Source organism: Puma concolor, chromosome D3 (genome assembly GCF_028749965.1).
Source record: "Puma concolor isolate L17-30 chromosome D3, mPumCon1.1.hap2, whole genome shotgun sequence".
Classification (NCBI taxonomy): domain Eukaryota; kingdom Metazoa; phylum Chordata; class Mammalia; order Carnivora; family Felidae; genus Puma; species Puma concolor.
The window spans coordinates 87,489,880-87,498,049 of NC_141678.1; the positions used below are offsets into that span (position 1 = coordinate 87,489,880).

At 41.9% G+C, this 8,170-nt stretch overlaps 1 long non-coding RNA gene across 1 annotated transcript; it reads right to left on the reverse strand.

Moving 5' to 3' along the window:
• Positions 1-5,097: 5,097 nt before the first annotated feature.
• On the reverse strand, positions 5,098-6,636 carry LOC147575686 (uncharacterized). The gene is made up of 2 exons (XR_015242646.1): positions 6,528-6,636; positions 5,098-5,416 (listed from the first exon to the last, which is right to left on the reverse strand). It is a non-coding gene; the product is annotated as an uncharacterized LOC147575686 (long non-coding RNA).
• Between the last annotated feature and the right edge of the window lie 1,534 nt (positions 6,637-8,170).

The following is an 8,170-nucleotide window of genomic DNA, read 5'->3' on the forward strand; positions in this document are numbered from 1 at the left end:
TCGGACGCTTAACCGACTGCGCCACCCAGGCGCCCCTCATTTACTCCTTTAATACACATGTATTGAGTGCCTACCAAGTACCGTGGGTCCAGGGGCTCAGGAACACAGATGAAAGTAACAGACCAAGCCCTCATGCAGCCTGCATTCTAGTGGGAGGGAGAAATAATCAGAAAGCAAGTAAGTACATAATATAAAATTAGACAATAGTCAGTGCTAGGAGGAAAAACCCAGGCACCGTGAGTGATGTGGATAGGAAAAGTATTACATTTGCTGCTTTATTCAGGGAAGTCCTCTGATGATGCGACATTTGCACAGGGAACTAGTGGGAGGGAAGAAGTAAGTCTTGCCAAGATCTGGGGAAGGAATTTTCTCAGAAGATTAGCTGTATGTGGTTTACCCTAAAAGATCAGGACTGTACCTTATCTAGAGTGTTCTTTAATACTTTCTCATGAGTCTCTATTTTGTGGTTTTATTAGTCATTGTGGGGACATCTATTGTTAGCTTGTGTTATGCTGATAATAAACTCCTTCTGTTGCAGCGTGCAGATTTCTCTCTAGTTTTGTCTTTCTGGGAAAATGATTCACAAGGGGAGGTAGAAGGAGAAGTGGGCACTATGGGAAGGGAATGTGTACAGGTGAAGAATGCATGTGCTCACATCCCAAAGTTCTAATTCATTTCCAAGTCTGAATGAATTAATTGCAAAGCCAGGTATGGATTGATGATTTGTTTTGCAGAGGGGGCGGTGGGTTAAAAAGGCCAAGAAACAATGTTATAGCCCTGCCTCAGACAGATCGTTATTCTTTTAGTCTGATTTCATAAAGAGATCCTAAACCAATGAGTGCTCCCTTGGAAGGTTGTAGTGTCGTTGGAAATGTTAGTATTTTATTGCAATTGTGTAAATTCTTTAGGAGAAAGTTTCTCCATAGCAGCCAACACAGTCTGGCTCAGTGCTGAATTACCTGGAGAAAAATCGATATGGTTTCATGGTACTCAAGAGGGAACCCACATCTTCAGAAAAAGAGAATCACAGTGGCCTGCCTTACTTGGGAGTTTATTCTAGAAGGCTGTTGCTGGAATCTGCTAAAAGCTTGAGGAAAATAGTCCAGCTCTCACATAACTGGAAGATGAATCCAGGAAAAGGGAGTATTTTATGTGTAATCCATGCATACAAAACACTCAAGGTCTGAAGGACCTGTGAAGAACTCTACGATACGAGATCTTTGTATCTTTAACCTAAGTATTGCTTGGTTATTCGGTACTTGTGATGATGTCAGGATTTCAAAGAGTCACGCTGATGTCAAAGTTGAGGAACTTTTCATACTTCTGTTATCAGAAAGTTAAAATTGTATGTCTATTAGCCACTGTACTTCTGTCCATTGCACATAATCACTAAAATTAAAAATGAACACCTCATGAAAATAGTTGAATGTAGTACGTTTGAAATTTAAGGCAGTCACTTACTCAAACGGATTACTGTCCCTGGTTACAGCCTATGGGAATTCACAGGTGCTAAATTAGCTTCAGAAGGACCCCCCTATTGTTTCTTAATGGAAAACTAGAACATATGGAGGCTTGCACATGGAGAATAAACATGCATCAAATGTAAGAGATGCTGAGCACAGTCTAAGCGTGTGTCTCCAGTTTTCCAAGCATGCGCAGCTCTGTGCCAGTTGAACTGTCTGATGTGGTTTGCCATTTCATTTCAAAATAATAATGCAACGGCTTCAACATTTTAGCTTTAACCTTCTCCGTAACTAGAGGAACTATTCAAATGCTTTTGATGTGATAGGAGAGTGATTCTGTCTTTTGAGAATGACAATAAGTGCCTTTGTGATTTCACAGTATAAACTATTTGAAAGCGAGAAATGTGGAGGTGAGTAGCCTGTGATGATATTGAATCGCTTGGGTATGTTTCTGAACAGTTAGGAACAGAGAGGAAATACAAAGCCAGACTAGAAAGAGTTCTTTTTACCCCCAGAGATTTTTAGAGTTTCTTGGTGCATATGGATCTTAGAAAAAAATTATTTGGATTTGTTTTATTCTTTTGACCTTGACAGTATAGAATGAAGGACAGTTTTATAGCCCTTATATAGCAGAGTAGGGGCTTTAAATGTTCATGTCCACACATTGCTTACAGATACCAAATTCTATGGGTTATTTGTAGACCAGTGGCTCAATAAAATTCTTGGTAAGCATTTCCATTCTACTGTAATTTTGTAAAGCCAAAATATCTGACCTGAAATCACAAAACAAATTCATTTTGTCAATAGAGCTGTGGGAAGCAAAATAGGCTCATTTCAGTCCCATTGTTTTAAAGACTTCTTTCAGCCTCTGCCTATATTCTTACACTTGAAGGAGAGCTACAAACCCATTGCCTTCTCAGTATTAAAAAGTGACAGTCATTCAAGAATACCATCCTTCATGAGCTACACATCCAAGAACACAATGAGTGAATGAATGAATGAATGAATGAATGCATGCATGCATGAACCAACTCATCTGTGTAACGGTTTTGCGGGGGGAGGGTTGTGACAGTAATGATCATGAGGTACCATTGATGACCTTGTCTCCTGATGACCCCTAGATTTAAAAATCCCTTTCCTGGGGGCGCTTGGGTGGCTCTGTCAGTTAAGCCTCTGACTTTGGCTCAGGTTATGATCTCATGGTTTGTGAGTTTGAGCCCCTTGTCGGGCTCTGTGCTGACAGCTCAGAGCCTGGAGCCTGCTTCAGATTCTGTGTCTCCCTCTCTCTCTGCCCCTCCCCCCTCACGCTCTACCCCCCCCCCCCAAATAAATAAACATTAAAAAAAATCCTTCTCCTTAAAAAGTTAAAGCCCTTTGGGATCACTCATTTATTTTATATGAATTGTTTCTTCTGCTGATTGGTACCCTTCTTTTGTTTTTATTGTCATCAATCACTCTGACCTGTCATTACCTTACATCTGATTGTTTTTATGGAGAGATACTCCTCTTGGTCCGCCTTAGGAGAAACAACTCAATCACAACTGCTGCCCTCAAACAGACAGGAAACATTTGTATGTGATGGGGTAGGCCACCACCTCTGCTTCTCATTTGTAACAGCCTGAGGTTTCTCCAGGAAAAAGAGCGTCCGTAGCAAGTAAGCCATGGGTTGAATTCAAATTTAAGACTTCCATCTTTCTAAAGTTTGTTCAGTTTATTAAGTGTCTTGCCTCCTGCTGTATAAGATATAGATGAAGAGATCATGGTTTTCCTGGGGGTTTGAAACTCAGGTTAAACAGACATCAGAAGGGAATTCTCAAATGAATTTTCAGTAAGTGCATTGACAGTCTCAGAAATTCCAACTCTAGCAAATACAGCGTTCTTTTCAATTAATGTCAAAACATCAACTACCTTGCAGGTCTGTTAAACTAATATGGTATCTAAATGTTCTGTGTTTTGCCCTGTTGGAGGCAAGGTTTAATTGTAGCCAGCTTCTTTGAATAGCCATTGGATAATTTCAGAAATATTTTTTACCTTTCTACTTGCCCTAAGGTTATTCTGATACGAAACCTTCTCTCCTTGGTTCGCAATATGCTGTGACTGCATCCAAAGTTGACTCAGTAAGTGGTTTATAAAATCTTTCCTGAGGAAAATGTAGGTTTTCATTCATGTAGTTAGGAGTCTGGTGGCAAAATCTACATATGTATGCTTTGTGGGAAAAACAGCTGGAAATTGTTTCTTTCTGATTGTGTCTGATGTGCTTGTTAGGATAGGAGAGCTTACATAATTTGTAGAGCATATAGTCCTATCAGTGGTAACCCGTGGATGGGGAGACGACTCTAGGAAGTAGTTGCTCATTGTGTGTTTTCAGTAATTGCATGCTATCAGCTTTATGGGCTTGCAGAGTTTCAGAGTTCCTGGTACATAGAGGATGAATAATAGTGGCATTGAATTGATGAAAACATGGAAGAATGAATGAATGAATGAATGAATGAATGAATGGGTGAAACTTCATAGTCCTGTAGCTCACAGGATTTGTAAACTGCCTACTCTTTCCAAATGAAGGTTTTGGGATGATGGGATGTCTGAGGATATCTTAGACGGAAACATAAGAAATAATACCATTTAGCTACATGTGCAGATATGGTAGTAATCCCCAAAGAGGGATTTTTTTTAAAGCATCATAAATACAATTAAATAGAAATGTACCCTTATACAGTACAGTCAAGAATCATTTTACATTTCTGTTTTGTACAGGTTAATTTGAATTTGGGTCAGTCAGTGAAGTTGAAAGTTATATTGCTGCGTTTGAGAGAAGGCGAGAATGTCTCTCTGAAGGATGGCCCCAGCTGATACCTTTTGGATCCTCTGTCACATTCCCCTTGGGGCTGTGCTTCTGTTGGCTGCTCCCAGTCTGTGAGGCAGTGTGGCGGGAATACTAAGAGTCTCATTCTGAAGAGGCAGGGCTCATCCTGAGGGTGACTTTCACTTGAGGACTTGACTGAACATTTCTTGAATTGTCCTGCAGTCCAAAACTCCTTCTTTTTTTTTTTTTTATATTGTCAAGTTAGCTCACATACAGTGTAGTCTTGGCTTCAGGAGTAGATTCCCATGATTCATCACTTACATACAACAACATCCAGTACTCATCCCAACAAGTGCCCTCCTCAATGTCCATCACCCACTTTTCTCACCCCCGAAACCCAACACTCCTTTTATTCTGTGCTTCCTCATTCCCTCTCTCTTTATGCAAGTGTGAGACTCGCACTGTGATCTGAATTATTTCCTTGCTTTCTCCTCTCTCCTCCTTCAGTGTGTTTCTTGTGTATCTCATCTCATCTTGGAGGCTGATTCTTGGCAAAGTAAAACCAGTGGTACCAAGAATGGTCCAAAAACTTGGCAAGAAGATAGAGATTTTGGACTGATTCACCACACGGTGGTGAAGAACACAATATGCTGAGCGGTGTGTGGGGCCTGGGTTATCCCTGGAACTAGGAAGTAGTCGCGTTGCAGTGCTCCATGACTCATGAACTGAGAGACATGGGGAGGGTGGGGGGAGTGACCATGCGGAATCAGTTGGTTGAGGCCAACCTGGACGGATATATCCTGATGAGGGATAATGAAGAATCAAAGGCTGTTAACTAGCAGTAAAGACTTGTTACTTTGTGAGGGCCAGGGAGCACTCTGCGGTGGCTTACAAGGAAGCCATGTCTTCTGTAGCGGAAAAACAGATGACTCAATACTTTTATGGTTAGAGTCCTGAGCTTCAGAGATGTTTGAATGCTCAGCCATTATAGGTCTGTAATACTAGGGTCATGTACAGGATTGGGAAAATGGGAGGCCTTGAAATATGGGTGGGGTTATCTGGCTGAATGTGTCTGAAGATTTTGGTACTGTAGATAGGGCCCGTCTGTCCCTGTCAAGATGTGCTTGAAGATGCTGCAGAAGGTTTTCCCCTGCAAGGAAACAGATACCTGTCAGGAGCTATCCCTGCCTCTTCTCCTAGGTGCCTGTACTGACCATGCTTCTAGCTTCTGTAAACTTGATGCTTGAATATCTGTTCTATATGCATATGCTGGTTACGCCTTATAATGGACAACCTGTTAATACACCTGAGTCACCTTGCCTTGGCCTCCTGCCTCCCTCATCTCCCTCCCTATCCTTAGGAAAAATCCTTTTCTGATACAAACCAACTAATCCAGAGTCTACACTCACACTCAAGGCCATTGTCTATCTGCCCTAATCACTCCAGGCCCAGGTACAGGACAACTAGGGACAACCTCATGCCCCAGATACCACTGAAATTACTCAAACCAGACACTAAGCTTGCTTACCATGTTTAGCCTGTTCTTTCCTGTAGAAATCACAGTGAAAGCTCTGGCGTCCAGTTCCCCATCTCCCTCTGCCTCCTGACAAATCACAGGGCTTCCCTGTGTGGCCGTTCTGTGGCATGACATGCCCTCTCCTCTTGGGAACTGTGAGTATTAAACTATCTTTTCAATGGCCATCATTTCCTGATCTGTTGGCCTTCCTGTACCTCAGATTTCCTATTAATACACTATATTTTAAGTCAATGCTAGGCCAGTAGCAAAGGTAGATCCCAACATGACCTAGCTAGAGACATATCAGGCCTGAAAGGGAGGAAGGAGACTTTATCCTGAAGACGCTGTAAGGATTAGCTTAGTTGGTGTGAGTTGGCTGAAGCTGGGGTCGCGTGCCTAGGGTTGGATTTTGAAGTTGTTTGATCAAAGCGTTTGGAATGTAAAATTGGACGAGCAAGAATTCAGTAGCTTATGGGCACTTTCTCAGGCCTTGGAGTTTAACATTCTGGCAAGGAACCCAGGCAATGGGAGTTTTTGTTGCTGGAGTATCTCTGAGAATTCTGGAAAAAAGGGATGGTCTGTCCTCAGTGAAGGGTAAATGCTTGAGTTACTCTGGAAGGTGGGAGAGGAAGAAATAAAGAGGCTGAGGGGAAGTAGATAGCATTTATGGATATTTCAGGTAAGGCCAGAAGACCTCGAGAAGGCCCAGAGGACACAACATTCACCAAGGGTATTAATCACTCACTGGCACTTGGGGCACCAACATCACTAAGAAGCTTGGTGGAGGCCCTCCTCTGTTGGCAAGGGCTGGCAGGAGCAGTGGCCATAGTAATGGGTCAATATCACCCTTCAGGATGATGGAGTAAACAGAAGCCCAGTGCTGAATCTGTTTGATGAGATTTACTTTGCAAACGGTGTGCTATTATGACCTGTGGACCAGATGGAGTATTTCTAGAACTCTTAGAGGCTGAAGAATCTCTGGCTTATAACCTGATAATGGTGCAAATTGATTACCACTCCCCGATGCCTCTTGTCTGGACACCCCAGACTTTGAATGTGTCCTTAATAGCCTCTTGACTAAAGATGGTTCAGATGTGAGACACATAAAAGAGGCTGAACTTGTAAATATCTCAATAAATCTAGCTATATTCTTGCTGAAAATGCCCAATAGCCACTGGGGGAAAAAAAGGAATCTATTGAAGGACTATAGCCCATTATATCCATGTGACTGCAGCAAGGGCTTATTATTCTCATACTAGCCCTTGTAATACTCCTGTCTGTTGCAAAGACACATCGGTGTGGATACCACTTTGCACAAGATTTAAGGGCTATGAGGGAGATTTTACTTCTCTACTTCTCTGTTATCTCTAACATTATCCTATTCTCAATCCCTGAGACTGCTGCATACTTTACAGCTATGGAACTATGCTCAGCATTCTTTAGTATATCCTTTCTCCTGGACTCCCTGTACTTCTTGGCATTCACTTGGGAAAATCAGCAATGCACATAGAACGTTGTGCCCAAGAGTTCATGGAAGCATCCTCTTACTTCCTGAAAATACAAAACTATACCTGAACCGTTAGAGACATCCAGTTTCCCGAGGACTCCACTTTTATACAATGTATGATCTTCTGCTTGTTCTCAAGATCGAGAGTTTTGCAGAATTGATTTCTTCCACTTGCTGACATTATCAGTGTGCAGGGACACATTGTCTCTAAGGATAAAGTCCCAATTTTACCAGAAGCCAAGTGCATTTTCTTGGCCATGGCATAAACTAAAAATTAAGAGTCTCTTTCCTCTTGGATGGGAACCTGTTCCTGACTTTCGTGGCCAATTAACAAAAGATAGCTTAGAGGATTTCTTGGTCCCAAAGGATATTGGAGACATTGGATCCCAAACTTTTTTTGGACCAGCTGTTCTTTCCTATAAGCTAATGAAAACTGACACTCCTGAGCTCTTGTATTACACCGACTTCCTGAAGAATGGCTTTTACAACTTAAAGGATTCTCCAGTAATCATAAATCTATTTGTACATCGACACAAGTTATGCGAATTCTAACTTAACAAGAACATGGACATCAGAGACCCGTTGGTGATTAAATCTTCACATTTGTTTCATTACAAAAACCTACCCTCCTTGTTTGCACACAGTGGCAGCAGTTCAAGGTCAAGAGAGGGCCCTGCTGACGTAGTCTTAAGATCTCCACTTAACCCCATGATCCCTCACACCATTCAGACCGTCCTTTTGACTGAATGCACAGGACATTTTTCTGTTTCCAGAATGACGTCTTTTGAAATCCTTTAGCTTTTACCTGCACACATTTCTATCCATTGCTGAAACATCCTAAAACCTGTCCTTCTCCTCCCAGAGGAGAGAGAATCTCATGA